Source organism: Oncorhynchus mykiss, chromosome 23 (assembly GCF_013265735.2).
Source record: "Oncorhynchus mykiss isolate Arlee chromosome 23, USDA_OmykA_1.1, whole genome shotgun sequence".
NCBI lineage: Eukaryota > Metazoa > Chordata > Actinopteri > Salmoniformes > Salmonidae > Oncorhynchus > Oncorhynchus mykiss.
In genome coordinates this window covers 62,055,576-62,072,069 of record NC_048587.1, presented here as the reverse complement: position 1 = coordinate 62,072,069, position 16,494 = coordinate 62,055,576, and the positions used below count along the sequence as shown (strand labels likewise).

At 42.9% G+C, this 16,494-nt stretch overlaps 1 protein-coding gene across 2 annotated transcripts in view; it reads left to right on the top strand.

Annotated features, from left to right (window-relative positions):
- Positions 1 to 9,786: 9,786 nt before the first annotated feature.
- slc1a4 (solute carrier family 1 member 4) overlaps positions 9,787 to 16,494 on the top strand; it is a 42,856-nt gene continuing 36,148 nt past the window's right edge. Inside the window, exon 1 of one of the 2 annotated variants that reach the window (XM_036960963.1) lies at positions 9,787 to 9,805. The gene's annotated coding sequence lies outside the window, so the exon portion shown is untranslated. Of the gene's footprint in view, positions 9,806 to 9,844; positions 10,215 to 16,494 lie in introns of those variants that run through there. The other variant, XM_036960964.1, reaches the window with a different exon arrangement.

Below are 16,494 nucleotides of genomic sequence, written 5' to 3'. Positions count from 1 at the left end.
AGGACATGAGGGACAGTCAACCAACGAGATGGACACCAAAAAGTGCCTAACAGGAAGTGATGAAGATGGAATACTCACTCCTGGCCCAGGCGACGGCAGATCATGTGACTGTCCTTCTGTTCTAGTAGATCCCGGATTCGGACATTCCTTGACCACAGTACATACAGAGCCCCGGTTGTATCCGTCTGCAGCGCTCTACCGCGGGGAGGTGTGTGACCCCTACCTCCATGGGTTCAGGCTCTGATTCCGAGTGTTCGCCGAAGGGGGGAGAGAAGCAATGAGAATTCCGACACTACTGGAGAAGGTTATCCAGATGGATGGCTATCGCAATGAGTGTGTCCAGGGTAAGGTTGTCGTCTCGATAGGCCAATTCCGTCTGGACCTCCTCGAGCAGACCTCTTCTAAATAGCGTGCGAAGCGCCGGATAATTCCATCCATTGGATGCTGCTACTGTCCGGCAGGTGAGTGCGTACTCAGCAGCCGTCTGATCCCCCTGCCATAGTTGAAGTAGACGCTCACCTCCCTCTCTGCCCTCCGGGGGTTGATCAAAGATACATTTGAACAGAGCCATGAACCCTTCATATGAATTTAGCTCCTCCTCTCCTCTCTCCCAGATGGCCGTAGCCCATTCCAATGCCCGCCCCGTCAGCAGAGAAATAACCATGGCAACCTTAGACCCTTTCGGTGGTGGGGCTCCCATCTGGTGTGTAAAGTAAAGGGTGCACTGAAGTGGAAAACCACAGCATTTGGATGGGGTACCGTCATATTTTTCAGGGAGTGATAAATGGGCATCGGAGGACCTGAGAGGGTTGCTGAATGGGCTGTTGGGCTGGCTCACTGGGTAGGCTGGTTCTACAGTATCCTCCACGAGTAGGATGCTGCGCCTCCCGGGAATGTTAGTGACGCTGCAAACTGTGAAGGACCTCTTCCATGGCCGTCCCTAGTTGTGCCAGCTGGCCATGGTTCTGACGCAGAAGGTAGCCCTGTTCGTTGATCGTCTGAGAGATATCCGATTTTCCTGCTGCTTCCATTGTTGGAGTTGGTATTTTGTAACGATGACGCCGTGAGTCAAGAAGCAGGTAAAAGGTTTAATGAAAACAACAAACATGCAACAAGACAGTATAACAGAAGTGAGGTAAACTGAACACAGGTGCAATACCAACTGAGGAATGAACAAAAAGAAGGGACCTATAAAGGGGAGGTAAAGAGGTCCAGGTGTGAATCATAACGATGAGTGCCAGGTGAGCATAATGAAAAGTGCCAGGTGGGCATAATGATGAGTGCCAGGTGAGCATAATGATGAGTGCCAGGTGAGCATAATGATGAGTGCCAGGTGTGCATAATGATGAGTGCCAGGTGAGGATAATGATGAGTGCCAGGTGGACATAATGATGAGTGCCAGGTGAGCATAATGATGAGTGCCAGGTGAGCATAATGATGAGTGCCAGGTGAGCATAATGATGAGTGCCAGGTGAACATAATGATGAGTGCCAGGTGGGCATAATGATGAGTGCCAGGTGAGCATAATGATGAGTGCCAGTTGAGCATAATGATGAGTGCCAGGTGAGCATAATGATGAGTGCCAGGTGAGCATAATGATGAGTGCCAGGTGTGCATAATGATGAGTGCCAGGTGAGCATAATGATGAGTGCCAGGTGTGCATAATGATGAGCGCCAGGTGTGCATAATGATGAGTGCCAGGTGAGCATAATGATGAGTGCCAGGTGTGCATAATGATGAGTGCCAGGTGAGCATAATGATGAGTGCCAGGTGTGCATAATGATGAGTGCCAGGTGAGCATAATGATGAGTGCCAGGTGAGCATAATGATGAGTGCCAGGTGTGCATAATGATGAGTGCCAGGTGTGCATAATGATGAGTGCCAGGTGGCATAATGATGAGTGCCAGGTGAGCATAATGATGAGTGCCAGGTGTGCATGATGACGATTCCCAGGACCGGTGGTTAGTATTCCGAAGACACCGCACGCCGGAGGGGAGGAGCAGGAGTAGACGTGACACAGTGTTCATGTTAATGATGTTCTCACTGTCTTCCTTCTACTCTACATGTTTACAGATGACATCAGGGAGGAGAGGAGTAAGTAGTGCCTAAAGATCATCACTTTGCTAACATTATTAGAACCAATATCTATTCTGAAAGAGAAAGTAGAAAACACATCACGTTGTTCATATTAATATTTCCTGACTTTTATCTGATGTTGGAAAAATGACATGAGACAAGGAGTCTCAGAGAGAGACAACATTTTCTAGTGTTCATGTTAATGATGTTCTCACTGTCTTCCATCTATTCTACATATGTATAGATGTCCTCAAGTAAGAGAGGGGTGGGTGTCTTCCGATCATCACTTTACTAGATTTATGTCAACCATTTTATGGTTATTTTTTTGCTGAGCACAAACGGGCAACCGGTAGTTGCTACATTCATTTTTGTACACGTATGAATTATATCTACCCATTGATTCCTGAAGAATATAACTTATTAATTATTAAAGAGCGTAGTTTAACGGTTGTACCCCATCAGAACCCCAAATTTAACCTTTTTTATCTCAATGTTTGTAAACTAAGTAAATGTAAGTAACACTATACAGTCTAAAACATATACAAAACTCTAAGTTGATATCATGGATGGTCAGCCCCTCCCTCAGCTTATTACCAAGACAACAGGGATCACACTTTGTTATTGTTTCAGCTTCTGATTGGCCCTAGTTGTTCCTTCTGATGTTGGAACAGTGGTATGAGACAAGGGCCGGGATTCAATTCAAGGCGTGTTATAACACAGATGACAGACTTTTAAAAGGTATTTTATGCTTGAGTCGACATGTTGGCCCAGGGTTTTGGGGCTTTCCAAGTAGGCTGTCATTGTAAATAAGAATTTGTTCTTCACTGACTTGCCTAGTTAAATAACAAAATATATATAAAAAATACATGTCTACAGATGAGATTGAAAAGGTTTTCACCAGTAAACTGGGTAAGTAGTATCCTTCATATCACGGTGTCTTCAGACCATAGATTGATGTTCTAGAACAGGATGTGTTGAGGCTATAGAGGCCCACTAGACTAGAGAGAGGTAGAATCTGATACACCTGGATCACTGATGGACCAGTCACATTAATGTTGATGTGTGTGTTGAGGCTGTAGAGGACCACTAAACTAGAGAGAGGTAGAATCTGATACACCTGGATCACTGATGGACCAGTCACATTAATATTGATGTTCTAGAACAGGATGTGTTGAAGCTGTAGAGGCCCACTAGACTAGAGAGAGGTAGTATCTGATACACCTGGATCACTGATGGACCAGTCACATTAATGTTGATGTTCTAGAACAGGATGTGTTAAGGCTGTAGAGGACCACTAAACTAGAGAGAGGTAGTCTCTGATATACCTGGATCACTGATGGACCAGTCACATTAATGTTGATGTTCTAGAACAGGATGTGTTGAGGCTGTAGAGGACCACTAGACTAGAGAGAGGTAGTATCTGATACACCTGGATCACTGATGGACCAGTCACATTAATGTTGATGTTCTAGAACAGGATGTGTTAAGGCTGTAGAGGACCACTAGACTAGCGAGAGGTAGAATCTGATACACCTGGATCACTGATGGACCAGTCACAGAGAAACACATGTTAAACTGACACTATTACAGGAACAGGCATAAGCCATTATATAGATGCCTCACCTGTCTGCATAGACTCTAGACTTGCTGACTTCCACATATTCACATGTACATACAGTATGATGTAAATGATTAGATATGATTAGAGCAAGATTAATCATCATTTGAGAATGAAGTCAAGAGGTGGTAGGGAGAAACATATTTATTGGATCAGTCTCCTCTACAGAGGAACCCTGAACTCATTTAGGGTTAGAGGTGTTGGTAGGGAGGAATATCTTATTGGATCAGTCTCTCCTCACTGGGAAGCTAGGTAAGTAGTGTCTTCAGATCAGATCGTGCTTCTACACCTGCATTGCTTGCTGTTTGGGGTTTTAGGCTGGGTTTCTGTACAGCACTTTGAGATATCAGCTGATGTACGAAGGGCTATGTAAATACATTTGATTTGATTTGATCATCACTTTAATAACATTATGTAAACCAATATATATTCTATGTACCTTCTAAAGAAGTAGAAAACACAATGTTGTTTACATGAATGTTTTCTGACTTTTATCTTATTATGTATGTCTACAGACGAGGTTGAAGAGAATCTCACTAGTCAACTGGGTGTCCTAACTCTTAAACTGGGTTAAATCAAGGTTTCTCTATTCATCTTGTTGCACCAAATATTAAACCTAGTTTTAAATTAACCTAGTTAAATTAAATCCTTCCTATAACCTAAGTTTAGTTTTCAATGAATCAATGAATAAAACACAATATATACATTTAAATTGGAGATGAATTCTAAATTGCCACTTGAGGTGGTTTAACTGATAAAATGTCAGCATATCTACTGTGGACAGACCAAAACGACAGAGTTCCTCAGAGAATAATTAGAGGCAGGTTGAATCCTGTTGAGTTTTATGGTAATTAACTCGTTATTAGTAGGCTATTTACGTGCCCATTTTGTACAACAATTGAGTTGGGGCTTATGATATGCCCTTCCTTGGTACGAATGATGATGTTATGCAACATGCTGTGACAGGAATGGTAACGGTAACGTCCAAAAATCTAAGTAATAATACACACACACACACACACACACACACACACACACACACACACACAAAGAGGAAGCACTAGTTGCTGCATGAGTCACCACACACACACAGAGGGAATTAACACTGTAGTTACCAGACTCAGAGTGTGAACTGTGGAGGAAAAACAGGAGAGTCACAAACAGACTGTCTGGTCCAGTCTTCATTATTCCTGAAAGAGACAATTTGTTTAACAAAGAAACATCAATTATAAAGATCAGAACCAGATATCAACCAGTAGACCTTCAGTATCTTACTATGGCCCCTTTCAGCTAAAACCAATAGACCTTCAGTATCTTACTATGGCTCCTTTCAGATAAAACCAGTAGACATTCAGTATCTTCATACATCTCTGTAAATATCAATGATTTCGCTCTTGCTGGTGGTGATTCTCTGATCCACCTCTACGCAAGTGACACCATTCTGTATACCTCTGGCACTTCTTTGGACACTGTGTTAAAACAAACCTCCAGACGAGCTTCAATGCCATACAACTCTCCTTCCGTGGCCTCCAACTACTCTTAAATGCAAGTAAAACTAAATGCATGCTTTTCAACCGATCGCTGCCCACACCTGCCCGCCCGTCCAGCATCACTACTCTGGACGGTTCTGACTTAGAATATGTGGACAATTACAAATACCTAGGTGTCTGGTTAGACTGTAAACTCTCCTTCCAGACTCACATTAAGCATCTCCAATCCAAAATTAAATCTAGAATCGGCTTCCTATTTCACAATAAAGCATCCTTCAATAATGCTGCCAATCATACCCTCGTAAAACTGACTATCCTACCGATCCTTGACTTCTGTCATTTACAAAATAGCCTCCAACACTCTGCTCAGCAAATTGGATGCAGTCTATCACAGTGCCATCCGTTTTGTCACCAAAGCCCCATATACGACCCACCACTGCGACCTGTATGCTCTCGTTGACTGGCCCTCGCTTCATATTCGTCGCCAAACCCACTGGCTCCAGGTCATCTATAAATCTTTGCTAGTTAAAGCCCCGCCTTATCTCAGCTCACTGGTCACCATAGCAGCACCCACCCGTAGCACACGCTCCAGCAGGTATATTTCATTGGTCACCCACAAAACCTATTCCTAGTTTGTCCGCCTCTCCTTCCAGTTCTCTGCTGCCAATGACTGGAATGAATTACAAAAATAACTGAAGCTGGAGACTCATATCTCCCTCACTAACTTTAAGTATCAGCTGTCAGAGCAGCTCACAAATCATTGCACCTGTACATAGCCCATCTGTAATTAGCCCATCCAACTACCTCATCCCCATATTGTTATTTATTTTTTGCTCCTTTTCACTCCAGGAACAATCGTTAGTTGCAACATTCAGTTTTGGACATGAGTTTGAGTTTATTTTTATTTTTACAAGGACAGTGCACATTAATCAACATTTCAGTAAAAGTGGTTTTAGCCAACCGGCTAATTTTCAACCGCAGTCCCTGGGCAGGTTATTAAAAACAATTACAATATAGACAATAGCAACATAGGACAAGCAAGACGTAGCATACAGACATAGCGGCAACACACAGCTAGGGACCATGTTCACAAATCTGATTGACCATAGCCATGTCTTCAAGCATTTTGTGAAAGTGTGATATGTGGTGCAGTTATGTGTGTCTGATGGCAGTGTATTCCAGACATGGGAAGCTCTCACAGAGAAAGCGGATTGACTAAAGGTGCTTTTCCTTAAGGGAACTATACAGTCACCTCTCATGGCATACCTTGTTGGATTTGCTGCCATATGTTTGAGTTTTCTGTTTAACAAAAGTACTGAGTGGAGGGGGAGTCAGGCCATTTAGGATCTTGAATACAAGACATGCGTCAGTGCATTGCACAAGATTTTCCCAACTCAGGAGCTCATGCTTTCTGAGGATGTAACATTGATGATGGCTATTAAGCTTCCTATCAAGCACTTTGAGAGCCTGTTTGTAGACAGACTAAATGGGTTTTGATGTTGTACAGCAAGCTTGGGCCCAACTAGTCAAGCAGTATGTTAAGTGGGGGAGTATCATATATTTGAAGTACAGTTTTGCTACCTCTGGAGTCAAACAATTTCGTATAAATCGGAAATTAGCTAGGTTGAATTTGGTTATTTGAATGACCTTTTTCACCTGCTTTTTAAAAGAGAGGTTGGAATCAAGAATGATGCCAAGGTACTTCAAATCAGGTACCACCTGGAGCTTCTCCCCTGACACATAGACATCTGGCTCAGTAGCATCTAAGTAGCATCATCACCCTCTTTGTGAAGAACATGCAGACTGTTTTTTTCACATTGAGATGCAAACACGAGTCACTGAGACACTTTGTAACCTGGACCATTACAGTAGTGAGTTCTTGTGCAGCTTGTTGTTTGCTCTTTGCATGCACATATATCACTGTATCATCTACATACATTTGAACTACAGACCCAGTACAGACAGAAGGCAGATCATTAATGTACAGGCTGAACAGGAGGGGCCCCAGTATTGACCCTTGGGGCACGCCCACATCATAGCTAAGAGTGGGCGACAGCTCATTGTTCACTCTGACACACTGAGTTCTGCCTTCAAGGTATGATTTCATTCATCTCAAGGCATCGGGGGAAAAGTTGAACTTGGGCAATTTTTAATGAGAACCTCATGGTTAACAGTATCAAAAGCCTTCCTTAGGTCCAGAAACACAGCCCCAACAACACCCCCTTTGTCCATCTTGGACTTCAAATTTTCCAGAAGAAAGCAGTTGGCTGTTTCTGTTGAGTGTTTTGCTCTGAAGCCAAACTGCATGGGGTGTAATGTGAAGGGGCTGTTGCTGAGGTGGGCAATCAGTTGTTCTGCTACACACTTTTCAACAACCTTCAACACCACAGCTAGTATACTAATGGGCCTGTAGTTACTCACGTCAGCAGGGTCACCCGATTTAAAGATGGACGTTATTATGGCTTCCATGACTTCCATACCCTTGGAAACACCCCCTGACCAATAGATGTGTTGGTGACCTTAGTAATGGGGCCAATGAATGTCTATTTGTAGTTTTTAAGATAGGCAGAGTCCAGCCAAAACACATCTTTGGCTTTAGAGTTCTTTAGTGAGCTAATCACCTTGTTCACCAGAAACCTCCCTTATGAAGACAGGTTGAGCGTCATTCACTAGCACTGAGCCCAAGAAATCAGTGGAGGGGTTCTGTGACAGTACCATGACAGATTCAATTAAGTAGGAATTGAAGGGTATTGCTATTTCGACTGCATCCTGTGTTAGATTGTTATTCACCATGATTTCTAGTCTTTTTTGCATTGTTACTGTGACGGTATTCCTCTTCTGACGAGGAGTATGAAGGATCAGACCAATGCGCAGCGTGGTAAGTGTTCATATTATTTTATTGGAACAGAAACACTAAACAAAATAACAAAGAGAGTGAAACGAACACAAAACTGTCCTGTAAGGTGCAGCAACACAAAACAGAAAACAACTACCCACAACCCATAGTGGGAAAACAGGCTGCCTAAGTATGGTTCTCAATCAGAGACAACGATAAACAGCTGCCTCTGATTGGGAACCATACCAGGCCAAACACAGAAATACAAAAACATAGAACAACACATAGAATGCCCACCCCAACTCACGCCCTGACCAAACTAAAATAGAGACATAAAAAAGGAAACTAAGGTCAGGACGTGACAGTTACTATGTTCTTTCCTAGTTAACTTTTTTAGATTCTCCCAGATCAATTTAGAATTTCCCTTTGCTTCACCAATTATGTTAATAAAAACGTTTTCCTTGGCCTGTCTGATTTCTTTCATTACCTTATTTCTCAACATGGTAAACACACGTCTGTCATGCTCTAATTTGGATTCTATGGCTGTTTTTAGAGCATAATCTCATTCTTTCATCTATTTCCAGATTTCTCCATTTAGCCAAGGAAGAGTGCTCTTTTGGCCAGGTTTGGATTTGATTTTCTTTAGGAAGCCATTTATTGTAGTCTGGATTGTGGATAGAAAAATCTGATTATCAATTTCCACATCTGTATAGGATGTAACGTTCGTCGTCTTCCTCTGATGAGGAGTAAGAGAGATCGGACCGAGGTGCAGCGTGGTATGTGTCCATATTTATTTGAATGAACACAGAAATAACCAAAATAACAAAGAGAACCGCTCGAAAACCGTTCTGGCTGGTGCAGACACACAACAGACAACAGAAAATAATCACCCACCAAACACAATAGAAAACAGGCTCCCTAAATATGGTTCTCAATCAGGGACAACGATTGATGGCTGCCTCTGACTGAAAACCATACCAGGCCAAGCACAGAAATAGCAAATCATAGAAAAACTAACATAGACTACCCACCCAACTCACACCCTGACCATACTAAAACAAAGACATAACAAAAGAACTAAGGTCAGAACGTGACATAGGACAAGAGACCATTCCAGTAAATTCCCTTAATTGCATTTTCAGAATTATTTAATTCACTCTTAGGTATTCTTATTTGATTGGGCTTTCTAAAGGTAGAGAGGTTAAACCTGTTCTTAGACAGCTTTCTGGCTATAAGTGTCAGATTATGATCAGATAGCCCAGTAACCATATTGAATGATTTAGTCTCTCTGGTTTATTACTGATCACCAAATCAATCTGTGTTTTAGAGCAACAAGTCACCCTGGTGGGCCCTTTAACTAGCTGTGTGAGGTCAAAGGTTTTAGTGGTCCATTTGAGAGTTTTCCTACAAGACTTGTCTTCATAATTCATGTTAAAATCTCCCATTAAGATGACTTCTTTCCCAAAATCACATTCCCTCAGCATGTTATTCAACTGATCAAAAAACACACTTTTGGTGGAAGGTGGTCTATACATTCCAAAAAGGGTAAAATACATTTGGGGAGACAGAGTAACGTTCAGGCCGATACATTCTAGTTCATTATCACATGACCACTCAATTTGTTTACATCGGATATGTTCTTTAATGTAAATCATCACACCCCCTCCTCTTCCTTCAATCCTGTCTCTCCTGAAGACATTGTAGCCAATCACAATCAGAGCAGCATATGGAGAGGTTTTATGGAGCCATGTCTCTGAGAGGCAGAGGAAGTCAAGGTTGGAGTCTGTGAGTAGATGTTGAATTTGATCACTTTTTGGAACGACACTACAAATGTTCAAGTGCCCCCCTAGTAGTCCCTTGGGTTTAGCTTGTGGGTCCCAGATGACTCGAGAGTGATTGACACATTGAAAAAAGTTACATTTTCTGACGGATGGGTTATGCCGTTTTGTTTCGTTTTGATTAGGGGAGGTTCGGTAGCGCATTTAACAATCCCTCCCGCCTGCACTGGATGCGGGGAACTAATTAAAACAGCTTGCGTACCAGAAGCAGAGTCAGGGATCGCATATAGAAACTTGGATATGTTTGCAGAGTCAAATTCCATCTTGGAGCCGGGTGAGTCTAGAGAAACCATGGGACCATAGCACTCACCCACTTCCGCAGCGGCGACGATCAGTGGACGAGGCCATCCACTGCGGTGAGTATCGCTGGCTCGGTGATGTTAGGCCCAGGATTGAGTTACACATCCCCAGAGAGCAGGAGGGTAGTGAACAGGTAGTTTAACAGTTTCCGATAAATGTTGGACTTGTGTTTGTTACGCCTAAGCGGTTCAGTGGAATAGGGAGCGAGGTAGACTTGGCCATTATTCAGAACATTATGGTATGCTGTGTACTGTCCGCTTCCGTGGAACGGTGAACCAATGTGTTTGGTGTTGATATTCTCCGGCAGTAGATTGTTTGTGTCATCCCAGCAAGGGATGAGATTATCAGTAGAGCAGCTACATAACTGACAATCATGGCAATGTACTGGAGATAAAACACATCATTGCGCTTTAAATCTTTGCATGTTACTTAGCTGGGGACGGCGTACACCTGATATTTTAGACAAAATAACAGCATTCGTAGGAGAAGCGGCACCTGCCGCACCTCCCTCCCTTCCGTTTTTTCGAAGCCCATGTGATCTGTGTTTCTTATACAGACTTATACATGAATTACATGTACCCATTGCTTCTTGAAGAATATAACTTATTAATGATTAAAGAGCTTAGTTTAACTGTCGTATCCCATCAGAACTCAAAATATAACCTTGTTTTATCTCAATGCTTGTAAACAAAGTAAATGTAAGCAAATAGTAAATGTAACACAATACAGTCTAAAACATATTTAAAACTATAATGTTGATATAGCATCATGGGTGGTCAGTCCTTGCATCCATAATTTTGTCTATGAATTTGAGAGTGATATTATTTCTCCAGCCCCTCCCTCAGCTTTTTACCAAAACAACAGTGGCTGGGATTACGTTTTGTTATCGTTTCAACTTCTGATTGGCCCCAGGTGTTCCTTCGGTTGTATGAGACAAGAGCCGGGATTCAAACCTTGACCCAGAAAATATAAATTACGAATTTGCCTATATCAAATCTCCCATTCCTCTCAAAAATCTTTTAGAAAGTTGTTGCGCAGCATCTGTCCTCGTGCCCCTAGACCTTAGTGCTGCTTTTGATACCATCGATCACCACATTATTTCGGAGAGATTGGAATCCCAAATTGGTCGACACAGAGTTCTGGCCTGGTTTAGATCTTATCTGCTGGAAAGATATCAGTTTGTCTCTGTAGATGGTTTGTCCTCTGACAAATCAATTGTGCATTTCGGTGTTCCTCAAGGTCTCCGTTTTAGAACCACTAATGTTTTGACTCTATATTTTACCTCTTGGTGATGTCATTCGGAAACATAATGTTAACTTTCCCTGCTATGTGGACGATACACAGCTGTACATTCCAATGAAACATGATGAAGCCCCAAAGTTGCTCTCCCTGGAAGCCTGTGTTTCTGACATAAGGAAGTGGATGGCGGCATTTTTAAAAACTTTTAAACTCGGACCAAACAGAGATGCTAGTTCTAGGTACCAAGAAACAAAGAGATCTTCTGTTGGATCTGACAATTAATCTTGATGGTTGTACAGTCGTCTCAAATAAAACTGTGAAAGACCTTGGCATTACTCTGGACCCTGATCTCTCTTTTGAAGAACATATCAAGACTGCTTCAAGGACAGCTATTTTCCATCTACATAACATTACAAAAATCAGAACCTTGCTGTCCAAAAATTATGCAGAAAAATGTATCTATGCTTTTGCCACTTCTAGATTAGACTACTGCAATGCTCTACTTTCTGGCCACGTGGATAAAGTACTAAATAAACTTCATGTAGTGCTAAACACGGCTGCTAGAATCTTGACTAGCACCCAAAAATGTGATCATATTACTCCAGTGCTAGCATCTCTACCACTGGCTTTCTGTTAAGGCTAGGGCTGATTTCAAGGTTTTACTGCTAACCTACAAAACATTACATGGCCTTGCTCCAACCTATCTTTCTAATTTTGGTTATGCCATACATACCTACACGTACGCTACGGTCACATGACGCAGGCCTCTTTATTGTCCTTAGAATTTGTAAGCAAACAGCTGGAGGCAGGGCTTTCTCCTATAGAGCAAACTTTTTATGGAATGGTCTGCCTATCCATGTGAGAGACGCAGACTCTGTCTCAACATTTATGTCTTTATTGAAGTCTCATCTCTTCAGTGGGTCTTATGATTGAGTGTAGGGGTGTGAAGGTGAACGGAAATGCACTGGAGCGACAATCCGCCCTTGCTGTTTCTGCCTGGCCGCTTCCCCTCTCTCCACTGGGATTCCCAGCCTCTAACCCAATTTCTGGGACTGAGTCACTGGCTTACTGGTGCTCTTCCATGCCGTCTCTAGGAGGGGTGCCTCACTTGAGTGGGTTGAGTCACTGACGTGATCTTCCTGTCCGGGTTGGCGCACCCCTCGGGTTCGTGCCGTGAGGGAGATCTTCGTGGGCTATACTCATCCTTGTCTCAGGGTAGTAAGTTGTCCGGGGGTATTGTCGGACGGGGCCAAAATGTCTCCCGACCCCTCCTGTCTCAGTCTCCAGTATTTATGCTGCAATAGTTTGTGTTGGGGGGCTAGGGTCAGTCTGTTATATCTGGAGTATTTCCCCTGTCTTATCCGGTGTCCTGTGTGAATATAAGTATGCTCCCTCTAATTATCTATTTTTCTCTCTCTTTCTCTCTGAGGACCTGAGCCCTAGGACCATGCCTCAGGACTACCGGATCTAATGACTCTTCGCTGTCCCCAGTCCACCTGGTCGTGCTGCTGCTCCAGTTTAAGCTGTTCTGCCTGCGGCTATGGAACCCTGACTTGTTCACCGGACATGCTACCATGTCCCGGAACTGCTGTTTTTGACTCTCTCTCTAACGCACCTGCTGTCTCTAACTCTGAATGGTCGGCTATGAAAAGCAAACTGACATTTACTCTTGAGGTGCCGACCTTTGCACCCTCTACAACCTCTATGAACGTTTCAACATCTTGGCCATTTACTGTTATAATCTCCACCCAGCACAGCCAGAAGAAGACTGGCCAACCCTCAGAGCCTGGTTCCTCTCTAGGTTTCTTCCTAGGTTCCTTGTTTTCTAGGGAGTTTTTCCTAGCCACCATGCTTCTACATCTGCATTGCTTGGGGTTTTAGGCTGGGTTTCTGTATAGCACTTTTTTGAATTGGTATAGCTCTGTTGGCTTGGTGTCTCTGACTACCAGAAGGACCCAGCATTGGCTACTTTTTGTATATAAACCGGTTCTTCAGAGACAACCTGTAAGAAATATTGGTTGCTAAATCCTTAGAAATGACGGACTATGTAAAAAAAACTGTTTGTCACTAAATCCGTCTAGAAGGACCATGTAAAAATGGTTGGCTGGTATGGCCTCACCCGTCTGAGAGATTGGCTGTGAATGGCCTCACCCGTCTGAGAGATCGGCTGTGAATGCCCTCACCCGTCTGAGAGATCGGCTGTGAATGCCCTCACCCGTCTGAGAGATCGGCTGTGAATACCCTCACCCGTCTGAGAGATCGGCTGTGAATGCCCTCACCCGTCTGAGAGATCGGCTGTGAATGCCCTCACCCGTCTGAGAGATCGGCTGTGAATGCCCTCACCCGTCTGAGAGGTCGGCTGTGAATGCCCTCACCCGTCTGAGAGATCGGCTGTGAATGCCCTCACCCGTCTGAGAGGTCGGCTGTGAATGCCCTCACCCGTCTGAGAGGTCGGCTGTGAATGCCCTCACCCGTCTGAGAGGTCGGCTGTGAATGCCCTCACCCGTCTGAGAGATCGGCTGTGAATGCCCTCACCCGTCTGAGAGATCGGCTGTGAATGCCCTCACCCGTCTGAGAGATCGGCTGTGAATGCCCTCACCCGTCTGAGAGGTCGGCTGTGAATGGCCTCACCCGCTGTATACTTATAACTGATTAGTTTGGTTCTGCCCTCTATAGTGCTGACCAGTTAGAACATGATGTTGAGGTCCTTCACTATACTCTTGATAGTCACCACAACACACACACACACACAGACACCTCTGTTTCCATTTGAGGATGTTTATATGATTCTGGTAACCTGAATGACTTGGAATCTTATTGTTGTGGTTCTATAAAACAAAGATATGCACACATGTAAACAGTATTAATTAAAACTTCTTCGGGATCGGTGTCCCTTCCATGTGACGGCTGAGCTACCGTAGGCTAATGCGATTAGCATGACGTTGTAAGTAACAAGATTTCCCAGGACATAGACATATCTGGAAGAAAGCTTAAATTCCTGTTCATCTAACTGCACTGTCCAATTTACAGTAGCTATTACAGTGAAATAATACCATGCTGTTGTTTGAGGAGAGTGCACAATTTTGAACATGAAAAGTAATTAATAAACAAATTAGGCACATTTGGGCAGTCTTGATACAAAATGTTGAACAGAAATGCAATGGTTAATTGGATCAGTCAAAAACATTGCACATACACTGATGGCATGTTGTGGCCAAAATCTAAATTGCACCTGGGCTGGAATAATACATTATGGACTTTCTCTTGCATTTCAAAGATGATGGTACAAAAAAATCTAAAGCATGTTAGTTTTTTCTTTGTATTATCTTTTACCAGATCTATTGTGTTATATTCTACTACATTCCTTTTACAGTTCCATAAACATCAAAGTGTTTCCTTTCAAATGATACCAAGAATATGCATATCCTTGCTTCAGGGCCAGAGCTACAGGCAGTTAGATTTGGGTACGTCATTCTAGGCGAAAATTGAAATAAAAAAAAGGCTAATCCTTCAGAGTTTAAGGGTTATAACTATGCAATATTTAAGTGGTAATGCCCAACGGTAGTTGGAGGATATATTGCATGTGTGTTGTTAGGCCCGAGACGAAGTCGAGATCCGGCAAACCGTGCCAATATGTCCTCCAAACACTGGCTTCAAGGGCACTTTTGAATGGTTAATGGGTTACAAACATATTCAAATAATGATTGACATATTTTCATTAAAAACGTTATTTGGATGAATTTATTCATACTATTTTATCCTTCTACAAGATATAGTCCCAACACAAACCTTTGTTCTGTATCTATGGACTCGACCCAGTCGTTCAGTCTTTTTGTTCTGTATCTATGGACTCGACACAGTCATTCTTTCTAAATGTTCCATTGCCATACTGGCTGTCAAAGTTGCTTGCTAGCTAGCCAACTATGACTAACTTACAGTCATGTCAAAAAAGTGCAGCCAGAATAACAGTAAAGTAGCTGCATTTGCAATTGTTTAAGCTGTTTTCTAGTGACATTTATTTGGAAACGTCCATAACAGTGAGCTAATGAGGCTTGAGACTCATATCTCCCTCACTAGCTTTAAGCACCAGCTGTCAGAGCAGCTCACAGATCACTGCACCTGTACATAACCCATCTGTAAACAGCCCATCTATCTACCTCATTTCCATACTGTATTTATTTATCTTGCTCCTTTACACCCCAGTATCTATACTTGCACATTCATCTTCTGCACATCCACCATTCCAGTGTTTAATTACTTCGCCACCATGACCTATTTATTGCCTTAACTCCCTTATCTTACCTCATTTGTACTTAACTGTACAGTGACTTGCGAAAGTATTCGGCCCCCTTGAACTTTGCGACCTTTTGCCACATTTCAGGCTTCAAACATAAAGATATAAAACTGTATTTTTTTGTGAAGAATCAACAACAAGTGGGACACAATCATGAAGTGGAACGACATTTATTGGATATTTAAAACTTTTTTAACACATCAAAAACTGAAAAATTGGGCGTGCAAAATAATTCAGCCCCTTTACTTTCAGTGCAGCAAACTCTCTCCAGAAGTTCAGTGAGGATCTCTGAGATTTCCCAAGCTTTAAACATCCCAAGGAGCACTGTGCAAGCGATAATATTGAAATGGAAGGAGTATCAGACCACTGCAAATCTACCAAGACCTGGCCGTCCCTCTAAACCTTCAGCTCATACAAGGAGAAGACTGATCAGAGATGCAGCCAAGAGGCCCATGATCACTCTGGATGAACTGCAGAGATCTACAGCTGAGGTGGGAGACTGTCCATAGGACAACAATCAGTCGTATATTGCACAAATCTGGCCTTTATGGAAGAGTGGCAAGAAGAAAGCCATTTCTTAAAGATATCCATAAAAAGTGTTGTTTAAAGTTTGCCACAAGCCACCTGGGAGACACACCAAACATGTGGAAGAAGGTGCTCTGGTCAGATGAAACCAAAATTGAACTTTTTGGCAACAATGCAAAACGTTATGTTTGGCGTAAAAGCAACACAGCTCATCACCCTGAACACAACATCCCCACTGTCAAACATGGTAGTGGCAGCATCATGGTTTGGGCCTGCTT